This window comes from Electrophorus electricus, chromosome 4, assembly GCF_013358815.1.
Source record: "Electrophorus electricus isolate fEleEle1 chromosome 4, fEleEle1.pri, whole genome shotgun sequence".
Taxonomy (NCBI): domain Eukaryota; kingdom Metazoa; phylum Chordata; class Actinopteri; order Gymnotiformes; family Gymnotidae; genus Electrophorus; species Electrophorus electricus.
The window spans coordinates 24,911,566-24,928,674 of record NC_049538.1 but is presented as its reverse complement, the minus strand read 5'-3'; the positions used below and the strand labels follow the sequence as shown (position 1 = coordinate 24,928,674).

General features: G+C 41.1%; 1 protein-coding gene across 2 annotated transcripts in view; it reads left to right on the top strand.

Moving 5' to 3' along the window:
* The window catches only part of mafa (v-maf avian musculoaponeurotic fibrosarcoma oncogene homolog a (paralog a)), an 81,872-nt gene extending 71,246 nt beyond the window's left edge, over positions 1–10,626 (top strand). The window contains exons 3-4 of one of the 2 annotated variants that reach the window (XR_003409927.2): positions 1,214–1,507; positions 2,375–10,626. The gene's annotated coding sequence lies outside the window, so the exon portion shown is untranslated. Of the gene's footprint in view, positions 1–1,213; positions 1,775–2,374 lie in introns of those variants that run through there. The other variant, XM_026999505.2, reaches the window with a different exon arrangement.
* Positions 10,627–17,109: the final 6,483 nt, after the last annotated feature.

Genomic DNA, 17,109 nt, shown 5'->3' with positions numbered 1-17,109 from the left:
CATGCACAGACACAGATTATCACGTAGGCAGCCGTAACACAGAGCATCATCAAGGGCAGCTGACATATTAGACACATATTCAGACATGAGACAGGACTTACTTACTAGACATGACTTACTGTACTGTAAGGCTGTTTTAATGAGCAGGACATTAGCAAACCTGTGTGGGTGTGGGTGTGAGTTTGTGTGTGTGTGTGTGTGTGTGTGTGTTTTGATTGATTCAATAGATTTTTAGTTACAAGCTTGTTTGCCTTAAGTGGCAGTAATTGTGTATGCCCGGCAGAAGTAAACCTGTTTGCCTAATGGGCCACCCACGAGGAGGAGGGTTCAGAGGCACATGAATCATGCAGCTGCAGCCGCTCCATTCTACCTGTGAGGTACGGTGATAGAACCAGAGAGAGAACTGTGGATCAGTGGCTCAACAAAGATGTTGACTCTCATGGGTGATTGCATGGACTCATTTCCACTTGTTCACTGTTGAGACAAGAAATTGCGACCTGGAAATGTTTAATCAATATTACAACTGTACCTATAACATGGTGTAGTGTAAAGTGATAAAAATGTGTCCAGTTATCAGTATGGTATTCTGTTTCCTCCAAACCAGTGTATCTCAACATATCCTTGTTGAAATATAGTGGTTTGAAGGAAACAAAATTCCTCAAAATACACACTTCCTTCTACTGTAGCTTCTCCTGTACTTTCCCCCCTTCTACTTTAATTGCATAGCTACATAGTGCATTATAAGTACTATCAAAAGTAAGTGCATGGCATGTGTCATGAGGAGTTGTGAATTAAGAGGCGGTGTGACATTTCTTGGGGGTGTGGCTCAGATACAGCAGATTAATTGCCACTGCTCTCCTAATCTGGATGTGGGCGGGAATCAGAGTACACTCACAGAGTGGTCAGGCTGCCTTTGTTCTCTTCAGGGCTCGGTAAAGTGGGAAACCACCCCCAAGCAGGCTTGAATCACCCCGCATCATCCATAGACCTCTTTAAAGTATGCTGAGAAAGTCCCCCGAGCAAGAACAAGCCACCCACCACAGCCTCATGGACTCTCACAGAGGTCGCGTGCGCAGCCTGTCCTTGGCCATGCCCGTAAATGTGTTCACCTACTATCTCTGACCCCTCTTCTTCCCCTCCCTCTATCCCCCCGACTCTTCCTCTTCTCATAATCCTCCCCCCACCCCTGTGTCTTCCCTGTCTGTGTCCACAGATGTCATGGTGACAGAGCAGTGAGCTGACCCAGGACACGGGGCCTCCCACAAAGCACAACATTTCAATCTTGGCGGGCTGAAGAAGGAGCAGAGGGAGGCGGCACTAGTGCACCCTCCTGCCCTTCGCCAGCGGCTCCACTCCTCAGCGCCCCCTAACCCCCTCCCACACCTTTAACAGACTGACACCTTCTTTTTCTATGAACAACGACATCAAAGGAGGAAAAAAAGACTGCAAACTCAAGAGAGCCGAAATCATCGGAGGGATATTACTGGAAATGATATTTTCTCTTCAGGTGAAAAAAAAACCCCATCGTGTGCATGTTATTGTAATTAGTACATCTAAACACATTGCTCCCTGCCAGGGACGTCTGTAATACATTGACTGTCTTCCACTAGAGGCATTTTCAGCAGTGTACATCTCCTTCCAGTGTATGTTCCCACTGAAGTCAGACCTCATTGTAATTACCACCACCTCCTATGCACATTGTTTTCTAATTGATACAAATTAATGATCAAATGTATGGCCATTTTCGGGTCAGTGATTGGCGTTGAAAAGGAAGTCTTCCCATATATATATATATATATATATATATATATATATATATATATATATTCCTATAATAATGTGTTATGTACAACAGCATGGACAGAACCGTAGCTGAGCCTTCCAAGCCCTTTTGGTTAACAGTCTTGTAGATGTCAAGAGTTGATTCTTATATATTTCAACATTTTTTACATTTATTTAGTCAGTACATTTTAACAACTTCTTAATGAGCAGAGATAATACAGCCTCACCTAAAGTTATTTAAATGTGACAAAGTGAATCCAATTCAGGGATTTTATTTATTTATTTGTTTGTTTGTTTATTTAAAGTATACACACAGACCAGACTGAAAACAGAGGCCTTTGGCCAGTAATGTAATAAGTACATCACATACAATAATACTCACATACATTAACAAAAGTTATCACTGCAATAAATTTAAAGTGAAAGGGATCTATAACCTAAACTTGGTCACCTGAAGGAAATGTTTTAAAGACCAGTGCGAGAGAGGGGAGAGGAGTGAAAAACAAGGAGAGGAATTGTTTATTTCATTTTGTTTTCTCAATCACTGATCAACCCACATGTAACACTATCCTTTGTGTATTAAACTTGGTAGATTTATTGAGGACACCCAAGCTAGCTCCTGCTCTAGTCTTTGGTCTCTCCACTCCTCTCTGCCTCTCTCCATCCGCTCTTCATGTGTATCATCGAGCAGCCGCCAACAACCTGTGGCCCTTCATCTCTGGATGGGTGACCCCTTTTCCTGGATTACCAGGATGGGGGGACCCACCCTGGCCAAATCCTGTGAAAGACTCTCGTCTCACTGGCTTCCTGTTTAGTGACTGCTATAAAGCTTCTGAGCTGGAGCAGGTGCGATAGCTCTCTGAAGGGCAGGAGCATCAGTCCCCCTGTCCAGCATGTACAAGAAGTTTGACGGGGAAACGAACATGATGAATACATGACGCAAGACGTTCATAACGGTTGGCCCCTGGAGCTGTGGCTGGCTGTGGGGGCATGAAGTGCTCTGGAAAAGGAAAAAAAAAAAAAAGCATGAAGTGCACGCTCACGCATAGACAGCGCTATGGGGAATCCTCATTATCAGCCCCCCGTTCTCTGTCTCCTCGTCCCCGGGACGTCACCCTACCCCACGCTTCAGCGCTGGAGTGCCGGGAGGGACAGGTCTGCTGGACCGGCTGAGACTCACCGGGCATCTCAGCCTACGGAACAGAGAGACAGAGAAATGGACAGAAGAGAGAGTCAGGAATGTGTGGAACAAAGGGCTGATTCAGGGCTTGCTTTTGTAAACAATGTAAATTCAGTATGTATAGAAATCTGCATGCTGCCATGTAGATAAAAGAACACCGAGGTTGTTCAAGTACAGTAAGGGGAACCATGTCACTGGGTTGGTTCAGGGTTAAAAAACGTAGCTACCGCTGGCATTTCAAACCAGCCCCACCCTTACACTTTTCTTTGTGTTTTTCCTTTTCCTCTTAGCATACACTGCATATCTATGATACAACATGCCGAAAAACAAGCACGCCACCATTAATTAGTCTAGGAAAGGTAGACATATGATCAAGCAATTTGGGTTTTGAACAGAGAGTCTGTCCTAACAGTATGAGGGAAAAACGGAAGTAGGGCGGTCCAATTAAGTGGCACCACACAAAGTGGTACAGGGCAGCCTGCCAGGAACTGTCTATTTATCTGGTGTCAGAGGGAATTTACACATCTCTGTGAGTCACTGGCACTGCCTGCCTGTTTCCAAGCTGCTCTGCTCAGTGCAGCCATTCATGGGTCCAACCAAATCCGATAACACCACTTTTTGTACTTATCTAGCTATCTGTTTATCTAGCTATCTTAGTTTTTATCATGTCGTCACTTGGACATTGCTACCTATAAGTATTCTTGATCTCGGTGCTTAAAGTATACCACATAGAGCATGCCCATTCGAGGCGTTTCGTCCATGAAATTTTGCCTACACTCAAAAATGCTTTCCCTCCTTTGTGTGTGAATCATGTTCAGAGTACATCTTCATTCTTGTACCCCAGAAAGAAAATTGGTTGTAAAATGGTAAACACTTTGAAGCCCTTAAATCCTTAAATCTTTTATTACAGCCAAACCTAATGAATATCTTGCAGGACTTCCTCTGAAACAGCTGGTAGATAATGACCTCAGCTAACCACTGCACTGACCCATGTGCCTGTTTTAATGAGACAGGGCCTAATTCAGTCCAGATGTGTGGACTGGTGTTTAGAATCTGCTGCAATTTCAAATGTGTAAACTTCCATTCACCTATTCAACATGTTATTTTGAGCCAGTGATATTGGTAAAGAAGCAGAAATCTGTCTCATACGCCCAATCTTTGCATTCTAACTGGAGAATGTTTATAAAATGCAGTCCACAGTTGTTTCTGGATCGTTTAAAATAAATGAGCAGTAGATGAAAACAAAAGGAAGAATTATGTTAACTACAAATACATGAGAGAGAGAAAATATCAACTTGGAACAGGCACCTGTCTTTTGGCTGCCTTTAAGGAGGGTTTAAATGGAGCGTTTGAAGTGTTAGGTGTGCTTTATTCTCTTTGGTCACCATATCCATAAAAAAAACAAAAAACAACAACATCAAAAGGATATTCCTCTCCCTTGCAGCTCTGGCTGCTCCTGCAGTGATAAGTTAATACAGATTTGAATGCCGACACATTAGGACTCAACCTGCCACTCATAGGTGACTGTTACTGTGTGTTAAAAGACTATCTTGTGTTTAAAGCTTCACGGACCTCTAAGATGAAAGGCTGATTCTTGGAAGGTAATTAAATCTCTTAAATTAATCTGGGTAGAGTACACAAGAGCACAAACAAAAAAGAACAAAAAGAAAAAGTAAACAAGAAAAAAGCACGAAGCATCGTCTTATGTAAAGTGCCCAGCATGTGTTTAGTCCTCTGTAAGAACAATCTAAAACCCTTTAAACAACATGTAAACAGACATACTACATAATGGGATTGTTCAGTGGGCAAACAATAAGCTGTTAGTGTAATCACAGGTCAAAGATATATTACCCATAGGGCTAGGCTAGAGGTGTATTAAAATGATGGATATCCTGTAAGCAGTGACAGAGCACAGGCTGCAGACGTGTTGTCCAGATTCAGATTTACCTCCTCGCGTTTTTCACCGCTCTCTCCATCACTGGCCCCCTGCGCCCCCTCTCCAGGCCATGTACGCCCATACACAAACACACACGGCCCCCTTCCATTTAATCAGTCTTCAGCTCCACTCTTCACTCGCTGCACAGACATTTGCAGGCTGGCGAGGTGGAGCGCCTCATCAATCTGGCCCAGAGACTGAAGGCAGGGGGTGGGCGTGAGTATCGGAGGCTTGGGTTTTGGATTAAGTAGAGAGGGGGTGTGAGGTAAGAAGGGCCAACTCGAGACTTGGCAAGCCATTTGTCCATGAGCTCCGAGTGGGCAAACCAGGGCAGAGAGGTCAAGGGAGACTTTCAGTTTATTAACTGACTATTTATAGTCAATTAATATGTTTATATTTGACTATTTGAATGAAGTGATTGGTCTTTAGCACTAAATAGAAATCCTCTGTAAGTTCAGCCTTGAGTGCCCACAACAGTGTCTGGTTACTGGAAAGTTTTACTTTGGAATTAAATATAGTGGCATCTGGTTGGTTGGTGAGGGCTCCCATCACTGATCTCTCAGCATAAAATCCCAGTTAACCTTTAGGGCCACCCACATAGTCTTGTCCTCAAATAAAGCACTGGTAGCAGGGGGTGTTAGCAAGCTAACAAAGCATTTAGCATTCACAACAACGCAGACATCTAATCAATTTTTCAACAGGACATTAAAGGATGAATTTGAGTTTGTCCTTTAAAAAGTATGTCAGATTCATTCAATTGATTTATATAAAAGATAATAAAAGAGATTCAGTGCTTTTCTTTAAGGTTGCTGATTTCTAAGCAAGGCATACTTGGCACGCTTACCAAACAGTTATGATAGAAGTCTGATCTATCAAACATGGCCCACCGTGTGCTAGTGTTACAGACAACTAGTTGTTGAGTGAGGAGCCATTTAACAAATACACATGAATTTGTGTTTGATTCCCTTGAACCTGGTTATTTCCTTTCTATTGTTTTATGTCAACTTGATGGAGTCTCTTTGTATGCACTTTTATTTATTTTACTATTTTATTTATTTATCTATTTTCAGTGATTTTCACTTGAGACTTATTTTTGTTCATTTATTAAGGCTTTCTGTCTTGTACTTCTTTAATGGAAACAGCAATCATGTTATCTTATTGTTGAACTCTGAACTCCGGAACAGCTGTGAAACAGGGTAATATGTGACTAATGCAGCACAGGTTGGTTGGACTGAGCAAACAGTGTCTCTCAGGACAGAAGTTTTAAGGGATGGCATGTCTTAGGTTATGTAATAACTTCATTCTATGCTTTTGTTCTTTTCTGGCCCCTACAAAGTTTGCACGGTTACCATCCATTTCTGATAGAACATAGGTACAACATTGGTTGAGGTCAGTTGACTGAGTTCAGCAAAAGGTCACCCCCATCCCCAAAATCAAAAAAAGAGAAAAACCCATCACATGAAATTCAGCTACTTTCAGTATGCTTTTTACACTATCTTGCAAGACTTCTTGATTCCACCGAGGTTTTGCAATAGCTAACTGCTCTTCAACCGTATACCGGTTACTCCCATAGTCAATTCACACACCCACCCACACACACACATATGTTTATGCAGGCATTCACGCTTACACATGTTTTACCATTGGCTAAAGTGGCTGAAGGTTTGTGAGGCAGAGTTAGAGTAAAGATTAGCTGGTGCTGGGAAATAGACATGGTTTGGGGATGGAGTTCGGGTAATTACTGCAGCAGACCTTCTCCGGTAATCTCTAGATTACTGCTAACCTTCTCTGGTAATTCTTTGGATTACCGCAGACCTTCTCTGATAATCTCTGGATTACTGCAGACCTCCTTTGGTAATTACAGCCCTCTGATGGCCCCACCTCATTTCAGCCCATGCAGGGGTCAATAGTTTTTCTCTTCTATTTATTTCTCTACTATAATTTGTGTGAAGGCAGGAGTGGGCTGTTTGATTTCTAGAGTCTGGCAATAGCTAATCTGCCACCTGGTTCTGAAAGATTTTAGTATGTTATGTTCATTTTCTTTTCAAGATGGCTTCCAGAAGCACAGCCAAATGTGTACGTTAATCCTGCAGTGAGATTCATAGATCTGAAGAGTGGAGGTACGGGTTCCTGAGCCTACATGGAGCTCATGACTCAGTACCCCATCGTGCCCCCTCTCTCCTATGCAGCTGGAGTGGGGAAGAGGCATGACCTCAGGCCCCTTAATGGGAAACATTGCCTCTTGAAGTGCTTGAACAGTCTATGGAATAATTCACCCATGCCAAATTCAACTAATTCACCCAAGTAAATCAATGGTGTACCTTAGATTTGTTAGGATACACTTTCTGTCTTTCTACATTCCCACAAAAATTGTCCTCTGAAAAAAGTAGTGACAGGAATCAGATCAAATTGGCCAGGTTCATACAAGGGGAGAGAGCTTCTGGAAAACATCAAGATCCAGGTTTCTAGACATAATCTGATGAGAGTAATACACTGCCTGGAGACTGAGAACAGGTGGCTTTTCAGCTTGTGCCATTTAGGCAAGCAGTCTGCCTCTTGACAGTTTGATTTAGGTTTGGTACACTGGTGCCAACTCATTGAGGAAGAAAAGAGTTAGAGAAAACTAATACAATATAAGACGTTTTCTTCCTTGTGTCAATGCAGAGTATGTTAATTGCAGTGCTGCTCACCAAGTTTCTTTACAAATGACTCAGACTAGATCAGTGCATTCAGCTGCACTAAATACATTTGTCCATTTATCTGCTTATTTGGCCCTGAGACTTATACTGGTGTTCACATCCTGATCAGCCAATGGAGATGAATGACTCATGCCAAAAGAAAAGCCATCTGTGACAAGGTCAACCCACTCCAGAATTTCAGAATGGCTGTGTGCTTTGTGGAGTGTGCTGACTCTTAAAATAGATGCGTCAGGGCGAGCTGGAACAATGGAGGCTCAGGTCACGCAGGAGGTCCGGATCAGAGCACGGCAGGCGGCCATCCAGCATGTCCCGCTGGGAGCACGGCCGTAATCGCCTCCGCATTAGAGCAGTGAAATGGCACTGTCCGGAAAATCCCCTGCCACCCACTGCAACAAAGACAGCACAGAGCAGGAGCGAGAACAAAACTGGCTTCCTTAGTACGTATCCTGGCAGCATCGCCACTACAACATGACTGAAAGCCTCAGGAGCAAATCCCACCTTCCCTGATACCCACTCATTTAAACAAGCCTTGCTGAGAGGCAGCCAGTAACTTACCCCCCACCGCCCTTTCATCCGCTAGAAGCTTAGAGGCTCCTTTATTTCCAAGACCAAGGCAAGAATTGGGAGTTCAAATAAAAATCGAGGTCAAGCAGTAATTTTCATTTTTAAGAAGCACTGCCACTTGGGCACAATTAAAAAGTATTGCTCCTGTTGTAAAGCTTCCTCCCGAGGGACCCACTCCTTCGGCTGAGGTTAATTAGTGTTTTCCCTTTATTTCAATTTTAGTGTTAAATGTCTGCTTTATGTCACACATGGGTCTGCAGGTTGGCTTTTGATGGGGCTGAGATGGGCTTAAGCCCAAGGAGCATCCTCCGGAGGGATGTAAGCTGGGAAGACAGCCATTGTGTCATATTGCTGTAGAGATTCGCCCCCACCACTTGGCCTGCGTGACCTCAACCACAGAGGAGCTGTATGAGATAACACATTAGCATGCCCTGTGTACACACACACATATCATTTTTGATCAAACACAGAAGGGATGGACAATCTTTGATGCATGCTGGGAAGGAAGGTTCCTAGGACCCTCTGTGAACAGCATCTAATACAGAATTTCATATGTGTGTGTGTGTGTGGGGGGGGGGTGTTATTTGCATGGTGGTAGCCATCCAATAAGCGCAGTGGTTTTTTTATTTTAATAGCTGCAATAATCACCATTCGTGTGCAACCTTCACCTGGAAGAACAAGGTAGAATTGAATTTTTTTTTTTCTTCTGCTTAGCATGTTCCATTCACACTGACAGTACAGTGGACTTTCTGCGGCTAGCAATGCTATAGTTCCGTCTCTTTTTTGAATATTTCTGAAACAACATGATCCCATAAGTGAAAATTTGTAAACATTTACATGATCCAGCCCATACAAAATGTTTGTAACTGCTTTGTTTGGGACTAGTGTCCTCATGTTTCTCATTCATATCCTTTCTACCAATTTCATTTGTTTGGAATCCGAATGCATCTTTCTCACTCATGCTGATATGTATGATAGTAATTTATTTTGTAAAACAAACTTGTCAACACCTTTGTGTCAGATACTGTAGTGTCATAGTTTCTTCCCTAATGGCACATACCAAGTTCAAGACAGCGATACCTTCTGGTCCAGAGGCTGAGTCATGTCATGTTACCAGCTAAAGGCTGATCACAGGGAAAATACCCTGAGAATATGTCTTCCTTGGTAGATTGTGGAGGTACAGTTATTTTTGCACAGGAAGTGCAGGGTACTGCATACCTAAAGCAAGAGACAGAAAAAGAGAAAGATTGGTAAGAGGGGAAAAAGAGGTCTGTCTCTTTTTCCGTGTTTCATTGAGCCAGTTGTTCTCTTTAATGTGCACGTCCTGTGTGTGCTACAGGCCAGATTAGTCCTTTTCCACCTACAAAGGAAAAAAGAAAGAATAACTTCCTTATGTTGTAGACTGGGACCTGTATATATCATGTAAATATATTGCAGCTATGCATGCTGATACTCTAGCAGTTTGTTCAGGTAATTTTGTAATCAAACATTCTCATATGGCATGTATGGGAATTAAACATCTGAGTAAAAAACAAAAAAAAACAAAAACAAAAAAAACTACCCTAAAAAAATCAAAAAGCAAAAAAGAAGAATGAAAGTACCATGTTCAAATAAGAATTTCCAATTTCAACTTAAGATATTTTTTAGGCACTTATTTGATATTCATCCATCGGCTTGCTACGACCATTTTATGTGGTAATGTTACTGTTTCATTATATGTGTTGAGAGAGTCTGAGGTTGAGGCAAAGCTGAATTCAACTCTGCTTCTAGTAGAGGGGGGCAGGGTTAAAAACCTGATCACGGCTCTGTTGACCTATCCTTTAACTATGACTGTAAGCAGTTCTCTCTATTCTTCTATATAGTTTCAGCAGTATTAGATAAAGGCTTCAGAAAAAAGTTATAGTTAGTCTATTCTTATATGTGATTATGATCAAGATCTGGTACATGCTGATGCTCTTTATCAAAAAGTAACCCCACCAGCTTTAGAAATGTAGAAAGCCTAGGCATGTAAACAAGAGAGCTAGAGTGGAAAGCAGCACTGGTAATGTTCATGAAATGACTGGACCATAACTATTTGTACTGTTTAGTTTCAGTTCAAGTTTTTCAACATTTAAATATGAATTATTCTGAAAGACTACCTGTGCTTATTTTAAACAAGCCCTCATCATTATGCATAGGTTTGTTTGACATACTATATGCATTGCCTCAACCATAAGAGCTCACATTTCTCTAATGATGGGTGTAAAATGGAGACTGGATAACAGACAGGGAAAGCTCTGGGAGAATATTTTGCTTCAAGTTTAATTTTATTTAATTTATGATTTCTATTATTTTCAGAGTCTTTATTTTTAACCATCTAAGAAATGGAGGTTCCCAGTGGTGACCATGACAAAATGGAAATGTGTAATTTTTAAACTGTGCTACAGATAATTTAAATTTAATAAATAATCATTGTAACAAGAAAATGTGTCCCTTTGCATTAGTTGTTCAGGACATACAATGTACTCTGTGTTCTTTTCAAATGTGTCACCATTTACAGTTACTGCCTGCCTGTCCCGCCCCCGCAGAAGCTAAAAGCAAGGCCGCAGGAACCATACATGAGTCAGCACCTGCAGGCCAGCAATAGGCAGTGCCTACGGGCGAGCTCCCATCGTCCAGCGAGCATGCACGCTGCCACTCTGTGAGGTGCTGCAGCTCTCCTTTGGGTCTCAGTTGGATGACTCAGCCTTCACCTGCAGTGGCCTCACTGTCCATCCGTGAGTCATCGACAGCATCCACCCACACACATGTGCACAGGCAAAAATGTAGCACCTCGAGCTCTCAGACCGCTTTACGCAGGTGCTTTCAGGTCACAGACCTTAGCAAGTTAACGGTATCTGGCATGAGGGATCACGTTTCCATTTTCTTCTCTGAACCGCAGCGTGCCTGCTGCCTGTGCTTGCGAGAAAGCTGGGACCTTTAACCCACTTAGCACACTTGACCTTTGAACTCCCCCCCCCCCCATCAGTGGACCAGCTCAGACCCTGCTCATCCGAGTTAGACGAGCTTAACCTCTCAGCCTGGATCCGAAGACAAGGCAAACAGAAGCCGACGCCTCTGCCAAACTCATCCAGTAGGACTCCTGTTGACAAAGGCCAGTGAGGCAGACACAGAGGAGGACCTCTGTAAAAAAGAAGCCCAAAGTGGCACCTGGAGCTCCTCCCTGTGCGCATGCAGTGTTCTGAACTGTGGCTTTGACACTGAGACAGGCACAAACAGGCTGATGAAAAGCACTACCTCACAATATCTCAATACACCCACTTTATATAGACACCAGTCATAACCAATGTGCAAAAAGAGCAAAGAGCATGACTGGTATCGCTTTGAAGCTTAGATTTTAAATGACATTTTGACGATAAAAGGGGCTAAAATGAGATGTGTAATGCGAGTGAAAGTCACTGATGATTGCTATTGGCTTTGAGTCCTCCTCCGTGCCTATTAATCAAGCATACATCAACATAATGTTTATGAACTCAGAGAGCTAATGATGTTTTAGCATTGTAGAATTGTGCAGTGAATCAATCAATTAGCTAGCAGGAATCCTCTGTCTCTCTTAATGGCTGTGTGAAGGTTATCAGATGCTTGAGCCATTAATTAAAAGCCTCTCATTCCTAGACGAGAGAATGGGACATGTTTGTAAGTTTAAAATAAATCGCTTTACAAGAGGACACATTTGATTAGTTATTTCATTATACCCCTAGGTATAATCAATTTGCTAGCTCAATAACAAAGTCAAACAAAGCTGTCAGGTAAACTCAAGCCTGAATTTTTCACAGTGACTAAGAGATAAAACAAGCTTCCACGACATCCTGTTTTTTATCATTAGTTATGCTTTTTTTTTCCTATGGGATAAAGTTTATATTAAAGAAAAATGCCTGACCAAACATCAAATACATTTGATATATTTCTAAAGTGCCACGTTTAATAACGTTGTTAAATTTTTTGAGTATTGAGAAAGAAATAATTTCTCCACAGGTGCTTTTCTCAATTGAATGCTTCAGTGCCAAATTTGTTATGATAACTGCCAGCTGGATTAGTTCACACTTAAACCTGATGTGACATGCTACATTTAACAAAATCAGGCAGTCTCTCTGTCTTCTTCTTGCTTACCCTACAAACATACATGCTGTCTCCTTCCTGTGCTTTTTGTCAATGAGATGATATATGGAGAAAGAGAAAGAAAGCTCTCTTTATTTTGCTGGCCTTCCCGCTGGCAGAGATAAACAATGCATGAGTGACACGCTCTCATCAGTCAAGGCCCTGAATCTTTCCCCTGGCCAGATAACATCAAGTGTGCGTGTCAATTGCCAAGTGCTGTCTGTCACACTTCAGCGATAACAGCAGGAGCGAGTGAGGGTTTAATGTTTGTGTTTGTGTGTGTGTGTGTGTGTGTGTGTGTGTGTGTGTGTGTGTGTGTGTGTGTGTGTGTGTGTGCGCGCAAAAGGACAGAAGAGCAGGGGCTCTGTTGGTGGTTTAACAGAATGCACTGGAGGATGAAATGGTTCAGATCACAGTGAGTTTTGCAGGCTCAGTGATCTCTTTGTATATTCTGTTGAAATAACTTCATTCTTTGTAATGGACATCTATATATATAACATTCAATGTTATAATATCGATGCAGAAAAATGGAATGATATATATATACTTTGTACATTGAGAAATGCACATGTAAAATGGTTCTGTCAAGTGAATTAAAAATAACTACTCAAGAATAACATTTCCATCAAGAAATTGGAATAATTTTAATCTTTGTAATGTACATGCATGTTTGCCTAAAAGCCTTTTTTTTCAAATGCACACAATTGTAAACTTTCTGTGGTATTACATAATGAAATGTCTGGAATGTTCATGGACGAAATCACAGCCAAGTTCAAGACCTCCTAAGAGCTTTACCCCTAACACTGCTACATTCTTTACTTCCTCATTCTCATCCTTGATTCTGAAACCTCACTTCCTGGCAAGTAAACATAAGGAGTTTAGTGAGGGCATCCGAACAGCAGGCAGCGTCTGTTGGTAGACACACCAGCCTACTACTGGCACGTTCGAAATGCGCAACTATTTTAGACCAATGACAACTAATTTTGGACTTAATATTCAGTTCCATTGAGATTCAAACAGGTGCCATTCTATAGCTTTCAGAACTTCAAGCACAAACTGAGTGTTTATCAGTGCTTGCTCTAAATTGAATTTGATGGGTACTCTCTATGGTGATGTCTGCATATAAAATCTTGAAGATGAACAATATGCTTTTCTGTATATCAGCCTTTTCCAGGGAGCCACTGGGGTGTGATTGCTTAAATATATTGCCATATTAAAGTACTGGATCATCTCATTGTGAATGATTCACAGCTAATATGAGCAGAGACTGAGAAACATCAAAGTATTCAATTCTTTATGGACCAATGCAGCAGCACGGCCTGAGAGGGTGCGTTGAGTAGAAGATTTTGATGTATTAAGAGATTACTTTTCAATTCAACTCTTGTACTTGATAGCAGACGATAAGAGGAATAATTGCACACTCATATGGGTCTAGAATACTACATTTAGAACATACTGTGGTTTTCATACACAGATATTTAATTAAAAATATGTGCTGCACATAAAAATATGTGTGGTTGTCTCTGGTTTCCCATGTCAGTATTCTTATTATTGTGATAATAATCACCATATTCTTTATAAATGTAGTTAACTAAAGTAAAGGAGTTTAGTGCGCGCCTGCCTTCCAAAGCATGGTGCGCATAACTCTAACCGGTGACCTTTTAACCTTTGAAGTTGTGACATGCAGTATGGTGGGTAACTACAGCCTGTGATTAGCTAAGATAGTGTGTCCAGTCAGGCTCACCCAGATACCTAGTGCTGTCAGCTTCACTGAGGCAGTGACAGCTCGGACCTGTGTGCTCCTTCAGAACTTGCCGGATGAAACAGAAAACCCAAGAAATTCCTCTGAGCCAATTACATGTTTTCTTTATTTTAACCTGCTGTGCGTATATTCTTCCTGCTTATCTCTGGCATGTCATGGTACACTAGTTAACTGAATCTGTTTCTCCTCGTTATGTCATCACGGGCACTAAGAGCAGATTTCACACAGCTAAAACCAAACATTCAGACTACCTGTGTCACTAATATGGGAAGGTGCACATAATTCAGCTTATATATTTTAAGTGATGCTTTACCTATTCTTGCGCACAACACATATCTGTTGATGTGCTTACAAACAAGTAGTTGTTGCCTTTTTAACCTTCTTTTCAAAATGATAGAGGCAAGTTTTAGACTCAAGTCCTACATGTATCTTTCCATTCTACCGAGACTTCTGAGGAAGCTGGAACATCAGACTGTTGGCTTGGAAGCACTTCCATTGCATTGCTGTCTCGGTGCACAGTCAGTCAGGTTTCTTATGGTAGCCATGAGTCAGTAGTCATTCAGGAAAATGTCAGTATATATTATAATTGTGAGGGTTTCATTCATACTGAACTGAGCTTTCCAAAAATGTCAAGACACAAAGGTTATCTTTTGATGACAGAGTAAGTATCACTTTGAGCATGCACTCCAACAGCTATGATGCTACGGAGGAACTGAATACTTGCACACTAAGCAGTGTCCGATATCCACATGGCATGTCATTATACAAGAGACAGCTGCAGTGGCTAGAACATGCTGCGTATATGCCTCTAGTATCTTGCATTCAGTGATTTCTCGAACAGTGAGGGTGCAGCTCTGTGGTAAACCTCCCAAATTATTACAAATCATCAATCCTAAAACCAAACTAGTAAAGTAATGTAGACGGGTCACGTAAACTGTACTCCATACTTAAGAGTCAGGACAGCGGCTGTAGAACAGTTTGGAGGTAGATATTGTATTTCTTCAGAGAGCAAAGTCTAAACAGTCTAAATATCTCCACATGGAGTAGCTTCTTGGGGGAGGAGGGATGTCTTGTTTGCATTGAAATCAATAGGATATTGACCAGTGAGTAATTACATAATAGCATTGGTATTTATGCCAGGTGGAATTGATTTCTAGAGCCTCATTTCCTGTGTCGCTCCATGCTGTGGTAGGCTCTCACCTTCAGCAGAGAGAGATTGAGAGACATTATTGAAGGTTGGAAGTATGTATTACCTTATAGAAAAAAAAGCACACAGCATTAAAAGCAAAAAATAAATTAATTAAACAAAAAGTCGTGATACCTAATCTTTTACAATATGGAAATAGTTTCATTTTAAATTATTATAGAAAAAAGTTAAATGATAGACCACATTAATAAATAAACACAGGTGCTCTATCTGTTTACACACATCTGTATGATAATACAAGGCCTTATGTCATAAGCATGATTTGGTAACCTTGTATGTTGAATGGCAAGCTCAAAGCTACTGATTGAATTCCCACATGCCACACTATTTTGAGAGAGACAGCACGCCTACATGGACAGCATATTTTCCTATACAGACTATATAAAGGTACCCACACAGTGAAAGATGAATGACTAAAAACAATTGCATAGTAAAACCAGTTCAAAGGGATGAGTTATTTGAACTTTTCTTTCTATTTTGCATATTTTCTTAACTTCATATCACATTCTGAGCCATTGGCTCAGAAAGATCTAGCACATGGTAGGTTTCAGTTCTTTTCATCGGTTCCTTTCCCACAGTAGCTGTGTTCGTGTTCACCTGCGTTTTCCATGGTCAAACTGATCATCTGTGTCAGTACACTGGGTAGCAAACAAAGAAAGAGCTACCAGCTTTGATGAATATTTTCAAATTTGACTAAACAGTGAAAACAGCTCTTTTAGTACAATGCATGAAATGTTAACACTAGTTATTTCTTAGGGTATTTATTTGTATAGTTATAGCCTTGAGTTATTTAGAAATGTGGTCTTTGAATTAACTTTTATATGATGTTTAACTGTAGACTGTGAATCTAACAGTCTCTCCTGGATTTTGTAACCATTCTTCATTAATTGATTACAGAGAATACAAGCACAGCCCTTGATGTACAGCCTCTACAGATTCTACAGATTTTGAAGATTTCACAGAAGTCTCTCTTTACCTCACAGTCAGGTTTGACAATGGGGCCGATCAGCTTCATTAACTGTTCAATTAACTCCTAGAGATTACACGATCCAGGACAAGAAATTGGATGCGGGGGCGAAAGGTGAATGCCTCGGTTCTCAAGAAAGTGACATGCTGATGAACTCATGGAACTTACAGAGGAGAACATGCTCTAACTGTTTCTCTTGTTCCTACAAAAGAAGTTATTTGTATGTTCACACACATATTCATTACTGGGTATTTTTATCTGCCCACAGTTTAAGAAAGCCCTTTGACTGTGAGAAAAAAAAAAGAAAAAGAAACCATGATTTCATGGGCTTAGTAGCCCATGATTGGCCTTTACCCACTAAAGTGCAAATTGCATTAGAAAATGACACCTCATACATCTGCACTGTAGTCCGTGGATCGTTTAGTTAATTTAATGATTAGCACATCCAACATCTCTTAATCATTTCATTTCACCTTGTGATCGAGATCATGGCAAACTGTTACCCATGTGTAGGGGAGCAGTGATGAGGCCAACTGCCTCTTCCTTGAGGCTCGGGAAGATTCTCTCAGTGGAAGAGTGAGCAATCTATTACCATCCTGACCTCTTCATTTCCCTCCATCCACCATTACTGCACATCTCAGAAACTGCCAGATTGATTAAGGAGTGTTATCTAGCAAGTAAAAGAGAAATAATACAATTAAAAAAGGAATAATGTTCTTTCATTAGGAAAATGGCTTGAATTATTAATGCTTGGGAATACTAATAAGGGTGGATGTCTCTATATTTGTGTACTTTCTATGCAGAACAGAATCATGCTTTATATACAAGTTTTTTTTCTGTCTATGTAGATGAATTTATGTGAAGCGTCACATATT